Source organism: Cervus elaphus, chromosome 1 (assembly GCF_910594005.1).
Source record: "Cervus elaphus chromosome 1, mCerEla1.1, whole genome shotgun sequence".
Lineage (NCBI taxonomy): Eukaryota > Metazoa > Chordata > Mammalia > Artiodactyla > Cervidae > Cervus > Cervus elaphus.
The window spans coordinates 99,173,508-99,196,435 of record NC_057815.1 but is presented as its reverse complement, the minus strand read 5'-3'; the positions used below and the strand labels follow the sequence as shown (position 1 = coordinate 99,196,435).

Sequence of the window (22,928 nt, the reverse complement as noted above, 5' to 3'; positions counted from 1 at the left end):
TGCGCATTCTACATCAGCCAAAAGATCCCCAGTCCCCACTGTCTGAGGACCCCAGTTACTTCAGCCCGTGGGACCCAGATCTCCTCAAGCCGAGCGACTTGTCCCTTAGACTTAGAACCTACGTTATGCCCAGATTTTTCTGAGTGTCCAGGAGGAGATCCTCAAAACCCTTATTGGAGAAACATTCCTTCTGCTGCACTGGAACAGAGCCCTGATTTCAGCCTGACCCCAGTCCAGCAGTTAGGGGTTTCCGGGTCTCCTCAAGAATTCCTCCGTCACCCACAGACACATCCCTCCCAGTGCCTTCCCTCAGAGGGGCTGAATTGTAGGGGAACCAAAGAAACCAAATCTAGTTCACATTAGGCTGATCTGTCATATTTAGTCAGGATCCGTCCATCCCACCAATACCCTCACCCTGACTTTCCCCTCACCTTCTTGCCCTGGACACTCCACCCAAGGAAGACACACCAGGCTCTGGACACTGGTCTGGGCTATCTCAGCACCTTCTTCTTCCACAGGCACCTTGGCCTTGAACACTCCAATGGCCATGAGGCCGAACAGGTCTCCAGAAGAGAGCACTGAGGGAGATGCCAGGAGAACAGAGTGGAAGCCCACGGTGAGAGGTGGAGGCGGCAAAGCTGGGCTCTAAGCCAGCTCTATAGGAAGGACATGGCGCTGGTCCCTGAAGCACCACAGACTGCTTGCCTGGGCAGCTGAGTGAACTTCCCTGTGACCATACACAGGATGGGAATGCCTGGTCCTGTCTGAGATGGGGGGGTGGAGTGGGACAAAACAGGACACTAGCTTCGTCAACTGCTCTGTGTCCAGGGAGAGCTAGGAAAATGCTCAGCGTTTGTTCAGGTAAGCAGGACACAGTCGGGAAGGAAAGTCTTCATCCCTGTCTCACACAGACCATCCAGTAGCTTCAGGCTACTCCCTGCACAAAAGGTGGAGGAGAAGGCCCAGCTCTAAGGTCTGACTTAGATTAGTAAATCACTGATGAAATCTATTATTTTCCTTAGGCCAAAGATGCTTTCAAAGACATCTCCGTATACTTCTCCAAGGAACAATGGGAAGAGATGGGAGAATGGGAAAAAATCCGATATAGGAATATGAAAAGAAACTACGAAGCGCTGATTGCTATAGGTAACAGGAAGTGCTGGGTGCCTGTGAGCCTGGGAAACATGAAACAGGTCTTCACCCTCAGTGTTCACTTGGCCCGCTCTTAGGTGGCTTCATCTGCTCACAATTCCCTTTTGTGTGGAGACTAAGGAAATGTTTACAGTTTTGTACCAAAGGGAGGTTGACCCTGCAGTGCAGAGCTTACCTCTTGCCTTATTCTAGATTCCCCCAGCCCATCCTACTGATTCCCTGACTTTGTGACACTTCCCATTGCTTCTATGCATTGTTTCTCCTTCTTAGAACAAATATTTTGCTTCTTTCCAGGTTTCAGAGCCACTCGACCGGATTTCATGCATCACCGCAGGCAGGTCATCAAACCCCAGGTAGATGACACTGAGGATTCTGATGAAGAATGGACACCAAGGCAGCAAGGTGAGAGGCCAGGAGGATTTGGAGGTGTCTTCCTGAAACCAGCCTGGGCTTAGGTCTCAACTACATCTCAGCCAGTAGTAGGGAAAACATAATTTTCAGCATTCCAAAGTGGTTGTGGCTGAATATTGACATTAGCCTGAATGAAGATGAATGTATAGGTTTTCCAGTGTAATTCTCAAAAGTTTTATGGTTAAAATTTATCATTCTTTTTACAAAGAATTATTTTTGCTAAACATTCTTAGTGGAAGGCAGTTAAAGAAACCTTGGAAATAAATTCACCAAACAGATTTAATACTAATCTCATTGGTTATTGGATTAAATCTCTTCGAAGAGGAAATGATTAACATATTATGTCAAGATACATTATTTATGTATGTGTATAAAACAAAACCCATGATCTTCTTACCCTAAGGTTAAACTAATTCTATATTTTGGTTCTGGGAAAGGGTTGGAGAGAACGATTTATTCTCCATGATCTTTCCCACATTTCACTGACCAGAGATGGCATCAGGTAAATAAAATGAAGTGCACTTATTATAAAATAGAAGTGAGCAGCTCACTTCCTCTTCTGCTGCTCAAACAGTTTAGAAGAGTTAATCTGCCTAGACTGGAGAAAACAATTTAGATAGTTCTATGATTCTCCATCTATGGATTTCTGTTCTCCCAGATTTTTAAAAATTATTTATTTAGTTTTGGCTGCACTGGGTCTTCATTGCTGTCCATGGGCTTTCTCTGGTTGCTGTGAGTGTCTTCTCGTTGCAGAGCACGTGCAGGCTCTGTAGCTTGTGACACACAGGCTTAGCTGCCCCGCAGAAAGTGGAATCTTCCTGGACCAGCCATCAAACCTGTGTCCTCTGCATTTGCAGGCAGATTCTCATCCACTGTGCACCAGGGAAGTCCCTCTGTTCCCTGAGGTTATTAAAACTAAGGAAAGGAACATGAAAACCAAACCTTTGGTGTCTGCAAAGGTTTTGACATAAGGATAGATTCTTCAAAGGGAATACATACGCCTCGGTTCACCATACACCTGCACATCTTTATTTTCCTTTTTAACAATTTCTGAGTGTATGGCACACTGTTGCTAACTATGTGCACGTTAGTGTTAGTGGCCATAGTGCTAATCGCTCAGTCATGTCTGACTCTGCGTACCCATAGACTGTAGCCCACCAGGCTCCTCTGTCCGTGGGATTCTCTAGGCAAGAATCCTGGAGTGGGTTGCCATCTCCTGCTCCAGGTGATCTTCCCAACCCAGGAACTGGGCCTGCATCTGTTGCATCTCCTGCATTGCAGGTGGATTTTTTACCGCTGAGCCATCGGGGATATATATACACATGGCTCTACAGCAAATCTGTAAACATGTTACATCTTGCGTGACTGAAGCCCTAACCCACTGAGTAAGAATTCTCCAATCCTTCCTCCTCACAGCCCTTGGCAACCACGATTATATTTTCTGTTTCCATGGATTTGATTAATTTAGATACCTCATGGAAGTGGAATCAGGCAATATTTGTCTTTTTTGATTGGTTCATTTCACTTAGTATAATATCATCAAGGCCCTTCCATGACGGAGCATATGATAGAATTCGTTTTTAAGGCTTTCAAACATTCCGTTGTGTGCATGTGGATATAATATCTGTAACATATTTCTTATATAAAATATTTATCTTTTATCCACCAATGAACATTTAGATTGCTTACACATCTTGCCCATTGGGAATAATGCAGCAGTGACCATACATGTGCCCACTATTTATTCAATATCTTGCTTTCAATTCTTTATGGAAATACACTCTTGAGTTGGATTGCTAGATCATACAGTGGTTCTAATTTTCTGTGGAAACTCCATACTGTTTTCTAGAAAGCTTGCAACATTTTACATTGCCAACAATAGTGTATAAGGGTTCCAATTTCTCCATATCCTTACCAAACTTGCTATTGTCTTCTTATACACATTACCCACACAGAAGGTTTCAGCTTGTATTTCCCTATTGATTAATAATATTGAGCATCTTTTCATATGTTTGTTGGCCATTTGTGTATTTTCTCTGGAGAAATGTCTATTCAATTCCTTCTCTCACTGTTATTCAGCTCAGACTGCCATAAAAAAGCAGACTGCATTCCTTAAACCACAGAAATTTGTTTTCTTACAATGCTGGAGCATGGAAATTTGATATCAAGGTGCCATCATGGTCAATCAGGGTCTCTTCCTGGCTTGTAGGTAGCCTTCACACTGGTGTATGCTTAGTAACCCCTTATCAGATGCATATTTTACAAATATTTTCTACCATCCTATAGGTGGCCTTTTCAACTCTGTTCACTGTGTCATTTGCTGCACAGAGGTTTTAAGATTAATCTCATTTGTCTATTTTCACTTTGTTAATAATACTTGTGCACTTGGTACCATATCTAAGAAATCATTGCTGATTCAATGTCCTGAAGCTTCACCCTTGTTGTCTTCTAAGAGTCTTATCAAGTCTTGCATTTAGGTCTTTCATCCATTCTGAGTTGATTTTTCTTCAAGATGTGAGATGTTCATTATTTTGCACATGGTTATTTTGTTTCCCCAGCACCATTCATTACAGGGATTAAACTTTCCCCATTATCTTGACACCCTAGATGAAGATCATTAGACCATGTATCCAAGAGTTTATTTCTGGCTGTCTATACTGTTCCATTGATTGACATATCTGTCTTTATGCCAGCCAGCCTCCTCAGTGGCTCAGCAGGTGAAGAATCTGCTTTCAGTGCAGGAGACACAGGAGATGCGGGTTCACTCCATGGGTTAAGGAGATCCCCTGGAGAAGGAAATGGCAACCCTGTCCAGTATTCTTGCCTGAGAAATCCCCTGGACAGAGGAGCCTGGTGGGCTACAGTCAAAAAGGTCACAAAAAGTCAAGAAGACTGAGCGACTAAGCATACATTTATTGCCAAATCTACACTCTTTTGGTTCCTGTACCTTTGTAGTATGTTCTGAAATCAGAGGCCTCCAGCTTTGCTGTTCTTTCTAAGATTGCTTTGCCTATTTGGGGTGCTCTGAGATTCCGTGTTAACTGTTGGATGGATTTCCTATATCTGAAAAAGCTTCCATTGGGATTTTAATGTGAATAGCATTGAACCTTTAAATTGCTTTGGGTAGTATGAACAGCTTAATAATATTAAGCCTCCTAATCCATAAACATGAGACACCTATCTATTTATTTATGTCGGATTCCTTTCAGCAATATTTTGTAGTTTTCAACATATAAGTCTTTCATCTCCTTAAGTTTATTCCTAATTACTTCATTCTTTTCAATGCTATTATAAATAAGATTATTTGTCCAGTGGCTAAGACTCCACACTCCCAATGCAGAGAACTTGGGTTCAGTCCCTAGTCAGAGAACTAGATCCCACATGCTGCAACAAAGACCTGGCACAAACCAATAAATAAAAATAAATATTTTTTTTTAATTTAGCTCTTGACTATAGCTTTAAAAAAATAAAAAATAAATAGGATTGTTTTCTTATTTTACTTTGTGCAATGGTCATTCTTCATGCATGGAAAAATATTTGAATGTTGATTTTGTACAGTGCAACTTTCTGTGCAGGATTTTTGTCTGTGTGGATTTAAAGATCTTTCTGCACATAAAACCAAGGCCCTGGGACCAGACATAATTTTTCTTCCTTCTTTCCAAATGGAAGCCTTTTGTTTCCATTTCTAACCTAAAGCCCTGGCTAGGAGTTCTAATATTATGGTGAACAGAAATGTTGATAATGGGCATCCTTGCCTTTTTTTCTTGATCTTTTTCACTGATGACTATGATGTTAGAGGTAGACTTTCAATATATGACCTTTATTATATTGCAGTCACTTCCTCCTATTTCTACAGTGTTGAGTACTTTTGTCATGAAAGACTAGGAAATTTATTAGATACTTTATGAACATCAATTGAGGCACAGATGAAGTTTCATATTTTTTTTTTTTATTTTTAAGATAATTATGTAATGCTCCCAGTGGAACCATGGGAGGTGATGATACAGAAATCATCTTCCATTCCTCCTTTGGTAATCATTGTCTTTGTCACTCTCTGGCTTAGAATTATGTGTCCTTAATTAGAATACCCAGTTTGGAAACATTTACCAATGAAAACACTGATTCTCATCATTTTTTAGGTAAACCTTCTTTGATGGCCTTCAGAGTGGAGCACAGTAAACACCAGAAGGTGAGTATTTCCCAAATCCTGTTCCCAAAATATCCTTCTCATGGATCCAGTCACAGGTGAAAATAGGAGAAAACACAGAGATCCTGGAGACGGCTGCCTTCCTGTCCTGGATCTTTAGCAAACTGTCTGATATCATCACCATCTTTACAGTCAGTAAGAACAACAACAGTAGTGGGCGGTTCTGTTGTTACATTATTTTCATAATATTTCAGACTTTAAGCATTTTATGTGAATAAACTTACTTAAACCTTAAATCAATCCTACAGTACCTATAAGTAGGTATATAGCTATCACCATTATAAATCCAAAAAATGAGGTAAAAAACATTTGATTATATGCCTGAGATCACAGTATCACTGGTAGTGCAATCTAAACCAATGCACGTTCTCTAAACCCCTTACAAACTGATTAAACCTTCCATAGTTCTATGAAGCTTATTCATACATGTTTATACATTCATCTGAGAGATGTTTTCAACCTCAGTTCTTTTGTGCTGTGCTAGGGAGGGATATGCTAAGACATCTGACTAAGGGAAACTTAAGGACATGCTGGGCAGTTTGTAGAGTGGACAGTCCAAGATGAAGAAGCTTAAGGACATTCTGGGCAGTTTGTAGAGTGGACAGCCTAAGATGAAGAAGCTAAGGACATGCTGGGCAGTTTGTAGAGTGGACAGTCCAAGATGAAGAAGGAGACAGGATCCCTACCTCAGAGCCTCCCACTCCAATAAGAGGAAGCAACTCGCAACCCTGAGAAGCCTCAGGTTTATGACTGAAAAGCAACAAATAAGAAAATAACAGAAGGACTTCACATAGATTACCCACTTTTGAGTAGAAACTCATCATCCGAGCATGATTTCAAATGCTCATTCTTGTAGGAGGGAGTAACAACTCCTTCCTCTGAGCTCTAATCAGGCAACTCTCCTGTTTGGAATCATTTGTTTAGCCTGCCCCTGTGTTGTGAGCTTTGAGATCCTAGCCCACACCCATTCATTCTCAGAAGTCCAGGACCAGCTCAGGGCCCCCTAAATGTTTTGCGAATGAGTGACTCCACATTTAAGCATTCATCTAGGAGTAGAAAGGTCAAAGAATGCTGAAGATAGTATCTGTGAGCTAGACTTCAAATATAGATGCAGTTTAGGGAATAAATTGATACCAGGGATGTACGCACACGTTCTTACTGTATTAAGTAGTTCACACAACAATTTGTTGAAGGTTATTAAATTTCATGTCCACTATAATATTAAGAATTAGCCTGTATACCAATTAATGGATCAGGAAAATGAGTAGAACCAGCTAGTCATACAGCCTTTTTCAAGGAGAACTGATGAGACCAGCTACTTTAATTCCAAACATTGTCTCTAGGACATGGCAACCTGCAAGTTTCATCTCATTTTCTTTATTGTCTAAATGTGTTTCTGCTGATCGTCTTTTCTCTTCTCAATCTCACTGCGTTGTCACCTTATTTTCCAGATGTGTTTTGTCCCCTCTGTAATTTTCCATACTTCCTAGTCCATCAAAGGGCTACTAATTAATATAAACCCCCTGGATCTCTCTACCAGCCCTTACCCTCTTCTTTCCCTGACCTCCAGCTATTATCCCTGCCTTGCTCTCACTTTTATGCTGAAAGTTGCAGGGGAAGAACCTTAAGATATGAATTCTAGTTTTGATTCACTATCCATCTAGGTCCTTTTGTTACACTCCAATGTTCAGACCAACCCCCCCCCCCCAAATCAGATATTTCCAAGAACTGTCAAAGTATTAACTAAAGTCATGCATGTCAAAACACTTCATAAAGTCCTAAAGAACTAAAGAACTGCATGTTGTCTTTTACTCACATGGAAGAGAATGTCCAGGGCACCATTAAGTAAGGAATCTAGTTTGAAGGAATTGCCGGGAGCAGCAAAATCGCTAAAGACAAGTGGCTCCAAGCAGGCTCAGAAACCAGTGCTCCATCACAGAAAAACAAGGAACCCTGGACAGCACCCCAGACAAAAAGTCAGTAAGAGAAAATTTGGGGAGTTCCTCTAATTAGTTCCGCTAATCCCTGTAGAAAAATTAATAAGCATGGCCTAGGTTTGTGGCATGGACTTTGGATAGGCGGGGTTTAAGCTGGACTGATCTGAGACACGAAGTTAGCACTGGGGCCTTGGGAAAATCTTATACATTTTCTGAGGTCCTGATTGCTATCTGTAAAGTGAGGATAAGGATACATAACTCATACAGTGCTTGAAAGCCTTACATTAAATGCAAAAGTCTGATACCTACAAGTAGTTCAATAAATCCAGCTGTGATAATGGGAACCATGCTTTGTTAGTGTTTATGCCCAGACCTCTGCTCAGTGCCTTACATGTCATGTGCACTTAACATATATTTTCTGAGTAGATGTGTCAGTGAACTATTTCCTAAGTAAGAAGGTTGGGAAGTTAAACCTACTAATGGGAAGTGCAGGAAGCTATCACTGAACTGGGCATCTGTGGTCAGTGGAGCCTCAGTCTTCTGAACCAGTAGTTAAAGGGAGAAGAAACAAAATATAGAGAAAAGACTTCCTGGGGATAAAGTGGTTAAGGCTCCACACTTCCACTGCAGGAGGTGTGGGTTCCATTCCTGGTCAGGGAACTAAGATCCCACAAGCCATGCAGTGTGGCCAAGAAATAAATAATGTAACATGAAAACATAAAATTACAAAAGTAAAAGTTTGAAAAATACATGTAAGAAAGTTTTAACAAAGTGTATAGATGGACAGGTAGGAGAACTCACACTTTCTGATAAAACAGGGACTAACTCCCCAGATCCCACCAGCCTTGCACAGCTTCTGTTCTCCATCTTAGAACTCAGAAGAAAGGAGACTGGAGTGAGGAGGTACAGTCTATGAGAAAGAAAGGGCCACGTGTACCAAGAGGTCAGCGAGCCCCAGGATGACGACTACCTCTGTGAGGGACCCCGCTGGCCCACTCACGGAGAAGGGGCTACGAGGCCTTGGTCCACTAACCTCACCTCACCATCTGGTCCCCCGGCCATCCCCTTCCTCTATGACTTGGGGTGCAGGATCGAAGCCAAATGCCATGAGTGCCCCAGTTCTTTCTGAAGGGCTTTATGACCAGCAACATCACTATACCTCCTCTCATCCCTGTTCTCACGTCCAGATTGTGAGGAGTGTCAGAACTTCTTCATCGACAGCTGTGCTGCCCATGGGCCCCCAACCTTTGTAAAGGACTGTGCAGTGGAAAAGGGGCATGCCAACCGCTCAGCCCTCACACTGCCCCCTGGGTTAAGCATGAGACTGTCGGGCATCCCTGATGCTGGGCTTGGAGTGTGGAACGAGGCGTCCGATCTGCCGCTGGGCCTGCACTTTGGACCCTATGAGGGCCAGATCACAGACGATGAAGAGGCCGCCAAGAGTGGATACGCCTGGCTGGTGAGAAGCAGCCGTTTCCCTGTCCTCTGGGCTCTAATCACTTGTACGTGTTGGGGGGTACTTCATGTCTACATGTGAGGATGCAGATGGTGATAACACGGTCAGCAATGACACAGTCAGCCCTGTGTACTGTGTGCCCTGGGCGTGAACACAGGACTTCCATCTAAAGGTCAGAGGAGAGGTGGGAACACAGTGTACAGACACTCAGGACTTCTATCTAAAGGTCAGAGGAGAGGTGGGACCACAGTGTACAGACACTCAGGACCTCTATCTAAAGGTCTGAGGAGAGGTGGGACCACAGTGTATAGACACACAGAAGTGACTCCTCCCTTGTGGAGCCCTTGCCTTCAATGAACCAAGAGACTCAGACTTTGAATGATAAGTAAGGAGCTTACCGTGGGGTCCGACTGGCAGTTGAATCCATGCAGGCTGAAAAGCACCAATGACTACAGAGGGAAATAGCTCTTCTATATCTTCCTACCAAAAAAAAGAAAAGAAAGAGGAAAGCTTGTAACTCTTTCTCTGACACTCAGATCACCAAAGGGAGGAACTGCTACGAGTATGTGGATGGAAAGGACACGTCTTGGGCCAACTGGATGAGGTGAGGGCAGTGAGTCTGCAGTGTGTAGACATTGAGACTCCCTCCATCCCACGCCCCTTTCCTTCTCAACCCGGCTTTCTCCACAGCTTTCACATCTTCCTTCCTCTTTTCCCTCCATATCATGCTCTTTCATTTCAAAAGACACTAGAAAGAAGGAAATGAAAATATGGCATGTGCCGTCAAGATACAAGTCTATATGCTGAACAATACTGGTGGACTTGAAAGCAACTTGAGGAGTCTAGATTCACCAGGGACACTTTAACTCACTTAATGGACACTTACCATGGGCTTTATGTTTCGGTTTAGACAGTGCACTTCGTTACTGAAGCAGATCACACAACCCATGTCCTTTTGGAGAACATACTGCAGACAGACATTAGCCAATTGATTTTAGGAACAGTAACCTTATCTTTTCTATCTTTGAGTAACTGCACAGCGCCAGGATAACCTAACACAGGAGACCTTGACTCTATGTGGGCAACAACCTCCTCAGGCCTGGTTCCAGTGACAAGTGGGCCCTGAGGCCTCAGAAGGAATGGGGGGCAGCATGGCCCTGAGCAGGGCCATTCTCTGAGGGCCTCTCCTTTCATCAGGGCAGGCAGACAGTGAACACAGTATTACTGTTCTGTGTCTCAAGCTATATCAGAGCTCTCTCCAAGTTTCTGTGGGAGGGGGTGGGCAAGCGAATAGGACTCTGGATACACGTGGGGAGATGGGAGAAAGCCTCGGGAGAAAAGGCAGGCTGGGGTGAGTGCTGAGGGCTGTGTGTTATCCAAGGAGCACCAAGTCCTGTGGATGGAAGAGAACTTAATTCAGAGTTTAGAGGAGCTGGAGGTCACCAGCCTCACGGACAGTCCAGGTGGAGATGAGTCTTGAACTGGGATCCGGAAAATGGCTAATTAGGTAAGGAGAGAAAAGCATGGGAATTCACATAGCGTGGTTGAAGGTGTGAACAGAAGGTCCACATGAGGGGCGGCCTCGGGGGCGGAAGGCAAGGAGCTGGGCATGGTCGGAGAGTGGAGGGCACTCATCACCTGAGGTTTCTTTCCCTTTCCCGGCCTCACCCCCAGGTATGTGAACTGTGCCCGGGAAGACGAGGAGCAGAACCTGGTGGCCTTCCAGTATCACAGGCAGATCTTCTACCGAACCTGCCAGGTGGTCAGGCCGGGCTGTGAGCTGCTGGTCTGGTACGGGGACGAGTATGGTCAGGACCTTGGCATCAAGCGGGACAGCAGGGGGAAGAGTGAGCTCGCGGCCGGGAGAGGTGAGTGTCAGCCCTCTTCCAGCACCCCACCCCATCCAGGGAGCCTCCGTGGTCCGATTTCGGAGCAGAATACAATCCAGTCCAAAGTCAGTTGAGTTGCAATTAAAATGCCTCAGAATTTGATTCTTTTCATATGATTGACAGGAAAAATTTTTATAGTAAAAATGTTAGTTCTAATTTTTAATATTTCATGCAAAAAAATATGAAACATCACCTTCTGCTGAAAGGCTTAGAAGCAAAAAGCAAGTTATCTAGCACCTACTAGCTCTCTGCCCTTTACCTCTTTCTTCCTTATTCCCTCCCACTTCTTTTTTTTTTTCACTAAAATAAAGACATTTTATTTTAAAATATTTATAGGACACATATTTAAAGAGTCACACTAGGAAATTTATGATTGACATCTGCCAATTTAAAGAAAGTAAATGGAATTCCTTAGTCAGCAGTATTTTTTACATGTATTTATTTATTTATTTATTTCATTTACTTATATTAGTTGGAGGCTAATTAGTTTACAATATTGTAGTGGTTTTTGTCATACATTGACATGAATTAGCCATGGATTTACATGTATTCCCCATCCCGATCCCTTCTCCCACCTCACTCTCTACACATTCCCTCTGGGTCTTCCTAGTGCACCAGGCCCGAGCACTTGTCTCATGCATCCAACCTAGGCTGGTGATCTGTTTCACCCTAGATAATATACATGTTTCGATGCTGTTCTCTCGAAACATCCCACCCTCGCCTTCTCCCACAGAGTCCAAAATTCTGTTCTGTACATTTGTGTCTCTTTTTCTGCTTTGCATATAGGGTTATCATTACAATCTCTCTAAATTCCATATATATGTGTTACTATGCTGTAATGTTCTTTATCTTTCTGGCTTACTTCACTCTGTATAATGGGCTCCAATTTCATCCATCTCATTAGAACTGAGGCAAATGAATTCTTTTTAATGGCTGAGTAATATTCCATGGTGTATATGTACCACAGCTTCCTTATCCATTCGTCTGCTGATGGGCATCTAGGTTGCTTCCATGTCCTGGCTATTATAAACAGTGCTGCGATGAACATTGGGGTGCACACATGTACAGTGACGTGCATTCAGTTACTGTTCCACTTTGTTGTCATGTGAGTTCATACTCTGTGCCAGACGGGCCTCCACACACGGAAACAGACAGAACAACTGCCCTGGGTCAGCAGGGGCTTCATACCAGACAGGGGCTGGTGCTCTGAGGAAAACCAGTGCAGGGAACGTGCCTCAAGTCCGCTTGAGCAGAGGGTGGGGTGTGGTGCAGGACAGTGGGGCAGAGTCTCTGCAGAGATAACACCCGTGGGGAGGGATTCTGGGCAGGGGAGCAGCCAGTGCTGCAGCCCCAGGGCCGGGAAGAGAGGCCATGCCAGGGGTCGCGGGAGGAAGCACAGAGGGAGAGAAGGAGGCTGGATGGGACACGGAAGCCTCAGGGCCTGTGTCCACGTGCAGGCCCCAGGGGTCCTCCTGGGTGACACAGAACAACCATGCGGCTTTCAGCTGCAAGCAGCATGTTCTCTGTGCCAAGACGATGCTTTGGTTCATTTTGGGGATGAGACATCAGCGGGGAGCCCCCTCAGAGGTCAGTTCATTGCCAGACATGAGGGGAGAGTGGGCTGGCTGAAGATGCTTTCGAGTGAGGGTGTGAAGAGTCTGGCTGGAGATGTATTTTTAAATAGGGCTTCCTAGTGCACGTTAAATGGACTAAGACGGAATGAAATAAATGAGGTATGAGTACTGCTGAGGCTTGAGAAAGGATGTGCCTTTATTTTATGATTTAAGGGAAACTGAGAGAGGAGCAATTTGTGAAACTGTTTGGGCAGCAGGGGCCAGAGACCTGTTGTCAGTGAGACCTGGGCCGCTCAGTCTCGTCCAGTCTCAAACCCACTTCCTGCAGAGATTGGCACAAAGGCTGCTCTTTGAACAAGGAGCCATAAATTCAGCTTTACTCACATCTGCTCTAACCACCCCCTGTGCTGCCTCCCATATGCAGAGAGCTCCAGGCCAGGCGCCCCTAACTTAATAGACCCTTTCCCCTCACAGGGAGCCATTAAGGAGATTCCACCTAAGTCATCAAGTCTTATCCCTCAGTAGGGTAAATACCTGTGGCCACTGTGACATGACATTTCAGACACTTACACGCAGGGAGAGTCCCTGCAGATCCACCTCTATCAGGAGAGATGCTGCCTCTGATGCTGCTGGAAGGTCCCTATCTGGATGATATGTAGAAAAGGCCCCTGACACCAACTTCCTGGATTTCTGTAGATGTAGAGAATAAGAGTGGAGTGGAAAAGTGGACTATAAAGACACACTCGATGGGAGACAAATAGTGCACTGTCAACACTTAGATGATTAGTAGGGAGGGCCTGACCACGGCAAACCAGCTACCTGACCAAAAGCTTCCTCTTTCAGCAGAACCAAAGCCCAAGATCCACCCATGTGCCTCCTGCTCTCTGGTCTTCTCCAGTCAGAAATTCCTCAGCCAATACACCCAACACAGTCACCCCTCTCAGACCCTCCTGAGACCATCTGAAAGAGACCTCCTCCAACCAGAGGATCCCTGCCCAGGCAATCAAAATCAGCGATATTCAGATCCACACAGCCCGAGCGACAAACCTGACGGTCAGGAGGCCAAGGACAGTCCCCAACCTTTGCTGAAAAGCGTAAGGCTGAAAAGGATTTCAAGGGCCTCTTCCTACTCACCCAGAGGACAAATGGGGGGTTCTGGGGTGCATCAGAGAATGAAAGTCGAACCCAGCGCAAGCCAGAAACTGAATCCAGAGGACACAGACACATTGCTCACGGGGGCAGGGGTCTCAGGGATTACGAGAGTCATGTACGGAGAGTGTGGGCAAGGCTCCAAGGACAGGTCAACTCTCATCACACACGAGAGGACACAACAGGGGACAAGCCCTATGTTTGCGGGGAGTGTGGGCGAAGCTTCAGTCAGAAGTCAGCCCTCATCAGACACCAGAGGACACACACAGGGGAGAAGCCCTATGGTTGTGGGGAGTGTGGGCGAAGCTTCAGTCGGAAGTCCGTCCTCATCACACACCAGAGGACACACACAGGGGAGAAGCCGTATGTTTGCGGGGAGTGTGGGCGAAGCTTCAGTCAGAAGTCCGTCCTCATCACACATGAGAGGACACACACAGGGGAGAAGCCCTATGTTTGTAGGGAGTGTGAGTGAATCATGACCAACAAACCACACCTTAGCCACAGGAGGATCACTGCAGCCACCCCATGCCTCAGCTCTAAGGGGGCCTCACAGGAGGTCTGAGACCCGTTACTGCCCACAAGAGTAAGAGAAGAGACTTCCCATGTGGTCCAGTTGCCAAGACTCCAATGCAGAGACCCACGTTCAATACCTGATTGGGAACTAGCTCCCACAGGCTGCAACTAAGACAGACCACAGCCGAATAAATAAATATATAATAAATATTTTAAAGAAAGAGTGTGGTAAGCACAGAATTACTTGTTAAATAGGCCTTCCACTTTTGTGACAGGAGAGGAGGTAGATAAACAGCAGAGGGTTTCTTAAGTGTTCTGGAGATGTTCATGCCAATTGCCTTCGTGGTTTTTTAGGTCTCCTCTTCCCTCAGGGTCATCACAGCATCTGGACTCCAGATGCGACCACAGGGGTCCAGTTCTCAGCCCTGCCCCCAGCAGCTCTGTGAGCTGGGGCAAGATGCTCAACCCCTCTGTGTCTCTATTCTCATCTGTGATACCGTGTGGGAGCACCAGCATTTTGCTCTGATGCGTAAGCACAGGCGGAATCTGGCAGAGGCTGGCTGAGAATGCAAGCCCCACCTTTGCTGTCTTTTGTGTTTTTTTCTTTAATCTTTTTTGTTTTTTAATAGAAGGATAATTGCATTACAGAATTTGTTTTCTGCATGTCCTCCAGCCCCCACACCTTCCAGGTCTTCAGAGCTAGACGAGGAAGGGGCCGTTTAGGCACTGGGCTGCCCTGATGAGGGGGTGTGAGGTCAGGGGTGCTAAGGGAGGCCGACCTCCCTTCCCTCCCCTGCCGTTCCTGCTGAGCTGGGCAGCCCCAGGGCCCCTCCACAGACAGGCAGTGCCCACAGTCATCACCCCTGCCGAGAACAGAGCCTGGAGCCGCGTTTGCAGGAAATCCCTGACCGTCCCCCATCCTACCCCCACACGGAGGGTCCATGAAGACCACACCGCGGCTTCTCTCTGCATGGGCCTCGTACCTGTGCCCGTGCGCTCTGGTCAACGCTGTCGCGACCCTGAAATTCTTAACCACGGAATAGTTCGTCCTTACACTTCCCTGTCATGAGTGAAGTCTGATGGGCCCCGGGGTGTGCTGTGAGCAGGGCAGATGTACACACAGCACGGGTCCCGGGGTGGCCAGGCTGCATGAGGGGACAAGGTGGACACAAAGCCCCCCCACCCTGGGTGAGTGAGGGTGGGGACAGCACCAGGAAGCCACGCTTGCTCAGACCCGGAACCGAGCTCCGACACAGAGTGGGGGCAATGGGGTTCTTAAGGTCGACCACACCCTCCCCTCTGTGAATGACCTCTGCCCTGGCCTGGTCCTTCCAGAAGGGGCTCAGGAGGCTGAAGTCCGCCCGGCCACCAGAAGACACCAAGGGGAGAGTGGGCCACGGGGAGGGGGGGCGGAGGGTGTGAAGTCCAGGACTCGGGGCAACGGCCCTCAGTTCCCTCCATGTGCCAGGCTTGTGAAGCGTCTCTACATGAACCTCGCCAGTAATAACCACCCACTATTATTTTCCTGTTTCTCTTATGCTTTCTTAAAGGAACGTGTTTGTCTGTGGCTTGGTTTCCCTACAGGAAGGGAAGCCACGTAAACTCCCCATCTTCTGTGGCTTCAGGCCGGGGCCATGGGAGGGAGAGTTCGGGGTGGTGCAAGCAGAGAGGCTTCAACTGAAAACCGTGGGGACCCAGAAACCTGCAGGGGCTTCTCACCTGCACCTCCGACCAGAGCTGGGCCTGGAATCCCCTGGAAGGCTGAGCAGGTCAAAGCTTCTCCCTCCCCTCCCCTCTGCTCCCCTCCCCTCAAAAAGCGGACTACTGGGGCCAGCCCACAATACCTCCAAATCCCCCATCACCCACAGCCCCACACAGGCCCTCCCTCAGAAAAGTGGGATGACCTGGGTGGTGGCACAGATGGTGTGTGACCCCAGAGCTGGGGGTCTCAGCTGACCTTGAGCAAGGGGGTTGGTGCTTTACACAGCCTCCCAGCCCAGGGAGCTGCCCGCAGCCACAAGCCATGATCTGAAGCGGAGCTGGGGATGGGGAGTGGGGATGCGAGCTGTCTGAGGTCCCATCCTGTCCCCAGGACAGTGGTCAGGCCTCACCTGACACCGTGACTGCCCTGCATGTTCACACAGGACACAAGCAGTCATGGGACGGACAGCCAGCTGCCTCCGCCGCACGCTCCACCCTGACCACAGCGGCCCCAGGGCTGTATCAGCCCCAACTGCGCGCGCCTCTGCATGGCTGACAGGGCTCGGGGACCCTGGGTGAGTCGGTGAGGGCAGAACTCCAGAGGCCAAGCCTGTCTTCAGCCGCCAGACCTGCCCTGCTTACTGGACTCATGAGCCCAGCCAGTATCTGAAGCCAAGATGCCTTTGGGAGAATGACACCACAGACGCTGACCTCAGAGCTCAGACTCCTGAAAACTTACTAAACAGATTATTTTTAGTCTTTTTTTAAAGGGGGATGTTGGCAGGAAGTGGGGAGGGGTATGACTTCCTTGGTGGTGCAGTGGTTAAGAATCCACCTGCCAATGCAGGAGACACGGGTTCAATCCCTGATCTGGGAAGACCCCACGTGCTGTGGAGCAAGTAACTCCATGCACAACTATTGCAGCCCAAGAGCCTAGAGCCCGTGCTTCCCAACCAGAGCAGCCGCCACAGGGAGAAGTTCAGCGCAGAAACGAGAGAGCAGCCCCCATGCCCGACAGCCAGAGACAAGCCCGCACAGCAGCGAAGACCCAGCAAGCCGAAAATAAATAAATAACCTTGCTTTAAGTAGGAGATCGCAGCATTCTCTGCTGATCCAGAGGCTAGGACTCTGAGCTCCCAACACAGGGGGCCACGTTCAATCCCTGGTCAGGGCACTAGATCCCACATGCTGCAAGTGAAGACCCTGTATGCCACAGCTAAGACCCAGCACGGCCAATTAAATGAATACTTAAAGATAGGAGTCTGTTCATCTGTCATCAAGAGAAAACTGCAACATTTTAGAGAAAGAAAAAAAACACAAAGATCTTATTTTGCAAGTTCTCATGGTTGATTGCAAAAAATTCCTCATAATATTCAGCTGTTTAAAAAAAAGAAATTTAGAAAATACAGAAACTAAAACCCACCCATAAATGTGTAGGGAACACCAATTACTGCAGCATCCGGCCACCACACACAGGAATACAAGTGCATCTTTTTCTTCTACAAAAGCTTTCAGCCTCCACCGCGCTCCCCACCGGCCTCTGCTCTGCTCACCAAGAAGATTGCGCTTTGGCCTCGTGACCGGGGGGTTTCTGTTGAACTCAGGGAGGCAGAGGAGCAGGGCTGTGAGGTTGGGGGCACCGTCTGGCCTGCAGTGAGGAGAGAAGCGCGAGTGCTCCGCCTCTGGGTCCAGTAACTCCAGGGGCCTCGGGGAGCCTCCCGGGAAGAAGCCTCTAAAATGCCTTCCCTGCAGTCTCCACAGTTACAGCAAGCCCCATGTCTCAGGATTCGGCTGTGAGTTAACAAATCCTCTCTTGTTGGATGGAAAAGTGTTTCCACAGAGAATCTGCCCAGACCTTGGCCTAGTTTGGTTCTCTTGTTGGACATGGAAAGTGTTTCCACAGAGAATCTCTCTGGATCTTGGCCTCGGTTGGTACAGATGTAACAGGCAGTACGTTCAGAGCTCAGGGAAATTAGTTCTCAAGCTCCCTGGGTTTAGGGCTACATCGCCTCCTCACCTCCACTCCTTCCACAGTCATGGAGCATTCTCTTCCAGAGGAAGTTGTTTGGCAACATCAGCCACAAAGACACATACTGAAGAGGAGAAAGCCCATGGCAGGTGGGGCGGTGTGTTCCTGGGGGAGCCGAGGGGCCTTGGACACTCCATGCTGGACCCCTGCCCCACCGGCTTCTCCTTCTCACTGGGCATGCAGATTTCACCTGCTGGGTGCCTGCCAGTGCCGGGCTCCCAAGACACCAAGCTGGGGTTGGCGGTGGGGGAGCTGGATGCCAGGGAACCTGAGACCCTGCAGCAGGTCAGTGCACTGTGGACGAGGGCCGGCCGCACTGACTGGTTAGGCCCTGTGCACTCAGGACACCCTCTCTGGACCCCAGGTGGAGGTGCTGCTGCCCCCAGGGCTCACCTGGGTCTCAGGAGGTGGAAGAGAGACCAGGTTGTCCTTCCCACCTCCTGCCCGGAGAATGACAAAGGCCAGTTCCCAAAAGTCGGAGCAGGGTGGGCAGAGTCTTGGGTCTCACAGGGTCCCTGTGAAGAGGGGTTCACTGCTCCCTTGATCCCTCTTGGCTGGTTCCCCTTCTGTGTTGTCTTCACACCAAATCACAAGGACGAGGCAGTCCAGGTGCCCACAGCATCACTCGCCCAGGTGCTGACAACCCTCCTTATTTATTATGGGCAGTGAGACAGGGTGGCTGGTGTGACACTCCCCTGGACCAGAGACAAGACCCACCAGGGTGTGTCTCTTCTACTCCTGGGACCCAGGTGGGCACTGGAGGCAGAGCACTTCCCGCTGGGGTCTGGAGAGGGTGTCCTGAATGAACAGGGCCTAACTGACCAGTGTGGCTTCAGGGGGTATGGGCAAGAGGAGTACTAACTCCTTTCTAAATATTTCAGACAACCACTGAGTTCCTTTTGGTTGTTGGTATCAGGTCTTTTTATATGGTCCATTTTCAGAATCTTTATTGAATTTATTACAAAATTGCTTCCATTTTATGTTTTGATTTTTTGACTGCAAGGCATGTGGGATTGTTACCAAGTCCAAGCTCGCTCTGCTTGCCTCATAACAGGCCAGTAAGTCAGAGGCGAGGTGCTGAGGCAAGGAATACAGCTTTACTTGGAAAGCTGGCAGAAGGAGAAGATAGCAGACTAACATCTCGAGGAAACCATCTTGTCAGGGTTTGGATACCAGTATCTTTTATACAACACAGAGCTGGGAGGTGAGGAAATAAAGTAAAAAATCATTAATCTGGCAAATATCTCCTGGAATGGCCAGTCTCAGGAGGAGATGTGTTACTTTCTCCCTTCCTGTAGCCATCCATAGGTGGACAGGTCCTGGACAAAGGCAGAGGGGCTAGGTTTCCTGGGGCAGGCCATTATGTATGGACAGTATCCCTGTGGCAAACAAACCAACAGGAAGCAAAGGTTAAAATAAAAGATTTAATTTGAAAAAAAAATTTTTTAAACATGGAGTCAGATTTTGTTCTTCCTTATAACAATTCCCCACTCTCAGTGTCCATTCCACAATCTTATGGGAAAAGGGGTGATGATTGTTCTAATTGCTCCATCAGTTGCATCTTTTGGGGAGTGTCCACCATTGGTGCCAGTGTTTCAAATGTTGAGATTTGTCTTCTTTTGTTGGTCTTTGGAAAGTGTCTACTTCATATGTGTAGACATAAAAATATTTATAATCTAAGTGTTGAGAGTTAAGTTTTTTCAGCAAGAATGTTTTAGGATTTCAAAAATGCAGGCAGCATCTAAAGGTACGGAATTTAGCACTTTTTATGTATGGGAAGATGCCAGAGTCATCTCATTGAAATTATTCTTTTTGATACACACCTCACCATCTGGGGCCAGTATCCTGTCTTTTCCTTCCCAAGTTTCCTCAGGGCTCCCTGTGGGGAGTGGCTGCAGTCTGATGGCTGCTAGAGAGTAGGAGGGGAACCTGGGTCCCCACTGTGATCATCTCAGCAGAGAGAGCAAGCACATCCTGTGAGTCCAGACAACCTGCCAATGTTCAGGGCTCAGCGTTCAGCCTGCAGGATCCACAGCCGTCAGCTCAGCCACCATGCTCTGCACTCAGTTGCTATGTAGCCCTGAAACCTACACTACAGGAGGCCCTCTAAATGTGGCGTCCTGTCCAGCAAACTCTCAGTCACACCCTCCAAGCCTGACCCAGGCCCAGCTTTGCTGAGAGGGTCTCACTGGGGACCCAGGTTCCCCCTCCTGGTCTCCCAGGAGGGAGACCTTCGGTTCTGTGTGATATTAACTGTTTTTACAGCCGTCATAATAATGTTGAACACACTACCTTCATGCTGGCAGTCTCAGTCTTTTGTTGTCCCACTGAGATTCCATGAAAACACATCAGACACTGGGCTGAAAGAGGAGGGGCAGGTCTGGTATCTACTGAATATGGACGTCTACTGGAAGATCACAGTTGCAAACTCACCTGCTGCTCATCAACTTTTTGCTGGTCCATGTGCCCTGCAATCAATTGCCCAGATAAACCTGCTCCCTTCTCCCCATGCTAATGCTGGTGAATTGGAACAATTACCAAGTAGTCACCTGAGGAGTCTCCAGGAACCCCAGGGATGGGGAACCACTCAGGGGTAAACAGGGAATAGGCACAGGCTTGTATAAAATGATACTGTAAAGCACTGATTCCTAAACACAAGTCAAGTGAAGCTCACATGTATTCTTCCCTTTTCCTTAGCTGGTCTCCCTCTTTTTCTTAGCTGGTCTCCCTCTGCACATGATTCTGGCCCATGCAGATGGGGTGAGACACAGTTCCCAGACCCCCCTACCTGGGGTCACACATTCCCTTGGTCAGGGCACCATGGCTGTGGTCGGTAGGCTGATAATGTGTAAACAAGCCAGGCCCATGTGGTCAAAGCTGTAGTTTGTCCTGTAGGCATGCATGGATGTGAGAGCTGGACCATAAAGAAGGCTGAGCACTGAAGAACTGATGCTTTCAAACTGTGGTGTTGGCAAAGACTCTTGAGAGTCCCTTGGACTGCAAGGATATCAAACCAATCAATGCGAAGGGAAATCAACTGTGAATATTCATTGGACGGACTGACGCTGAAGCTGAAGCTCCAATACTTTGACCACTTGATGGGAAAAGATGACTCATTGGAAAAGACCCCAATGCTGGGAAAGATTGAAGGCAGGAGGAGAAGGGGATGACAGAGGATGAGATGGTTGGATGGCATTGCCGACTCAATGGCCATGAGTTTGAGCAAACACCAGGAGATAGTGGAGGACAGAGAAGCTTGGCGTGCTGCAGTCCATGTGGTCACAAACAGTTGGACATGACTTAGAGACTGAACGACAACAACCAGGTAGCCTATCTGTGTCTCGATGAGCCCCTGGGGGAGGTGAACATGTCAGAGGAAAAGACTAAGAGCCCTACCTCAGCACTGACCCCCGGGAGGGCCATGGAATCTCACGGTTACCCAGAGAAACCCACCTCAGCTCCAGACCCCAGACCTCTGAGCACTGACATGCAGGCACAGGCACGGAGTTTTCCAAGACAGAGGCCAGGCCGGGTCTGCACGCAGGTCTCCACGTCCTAGTGCACAGAGAACCCCGCCAGGTGTAAATGTCCTCACTGTAGAAGAACACGTCTCATCTAAACATAATCAGTGTAGACAGGACTTGCAGAGGTCTGAATCCACCATGTAGACAGAACTTGGCCAGGTTCAAAGTCGCCTAGGGCTGCGCTCCCAGGAGGCACAGGTCACACCCCCGGGTCTCTCATCATTGGACAGGGGCTCACCCGCCTGTGAGAACTGGGACGTACCTTTCTTGAAGAAGAAATCATCACTGGCTCCACACTTCACCCACATCAGGAAACGGAACAAAAGCTTTGTCACTAAACATTTCGGCAGGCAAAACAAAACTGTGAGCACGTTCTGCGGCCACATGGTGGTCAGGGCCGGGGGAGAGCCAGGAACCTGGTGGAGCACAGCCCCGCGTCCTGTGAAGACAGACCGGAAGTGGCCCGGCTGCCGCGTCCTGGGCTCCCAGCAGGAGGCGCGGCCCGGGTCGCCCAGGCAGGACTGACCGGAAGTGGCCCGGCGGCAGCATTCCGGGCTCCCAGCAGGAGGCGCGGCCCGGGTCGCCAGGCAGGACTGACCGGAAGTGGCCCGGCGGCAGCATTCCGGGCTCCCAGCCAGAGGCGCTGCCCGGGTCGCCCAGGCAGGACAGTCCTGTAGCGTCCACGGGGAGAGCCGGTCCGTCCATCCTGCTGGTCAGTTAGGGAGGGAGTGCGCTCAGGCACTGCTTCCCCGCAGGGGCTGGGGTAGGTGGGTGGGCCTGACACCTCCTAGGCTCCTGGTCAAGTGACTTCGTGCCTGGGTTGATGACCACAGGGCACCGTGCTGCATCCAAGCGGAGAACGCGGGTAGAGGTGGGGCACAGACGCCATCCGAGCAGAGCGCCTGCGGGGAGCTCCCACCTGCGCCCGCCTGCCCACCTCCCCATGACCCATTACCACACGCACACACTCCCACGCCGCACACGTAAGCGCTGTGCACCTACACCGTGCACACACACAGCACGTGTCAGCCAGCACACACGCATAGCGCACGCGCACACACACACACACACACACACACACACTCCCAGGCCGCACACATATGTGCTGTGCATCTACACCGTGCACACACACACATAGCTCACACACACACACACACACACACATAACACACACGCATGCATAGCATGCACACACACACATAGCACACACACATAGCGCACACACACACACACAGCACACACATAGCACACACACACACACTCCCAGGCCGCACACATATGTGCTGTGCATCTACACCGTGCACACACACACATAGCTCACACACACACACACACATAACACACACACATGCATAGCATGCACACACACACATAGCACACACACAT

The 22,928-nt window shown here is 48.2% G+C and overlaps 1 pseudogene; it reads left to right on the top strand.

The window, feature by feature from the left end:
* The first annotated feature begins 547 nt into the window (after window positions 1–547).
* LOC122703510 lies at window positions 548–22,263 on the top strand (annotated as a pseudogene).
* The last annotated feature ends 665 nt before the right edge of the window (window positions 22,264–22,928 follow it).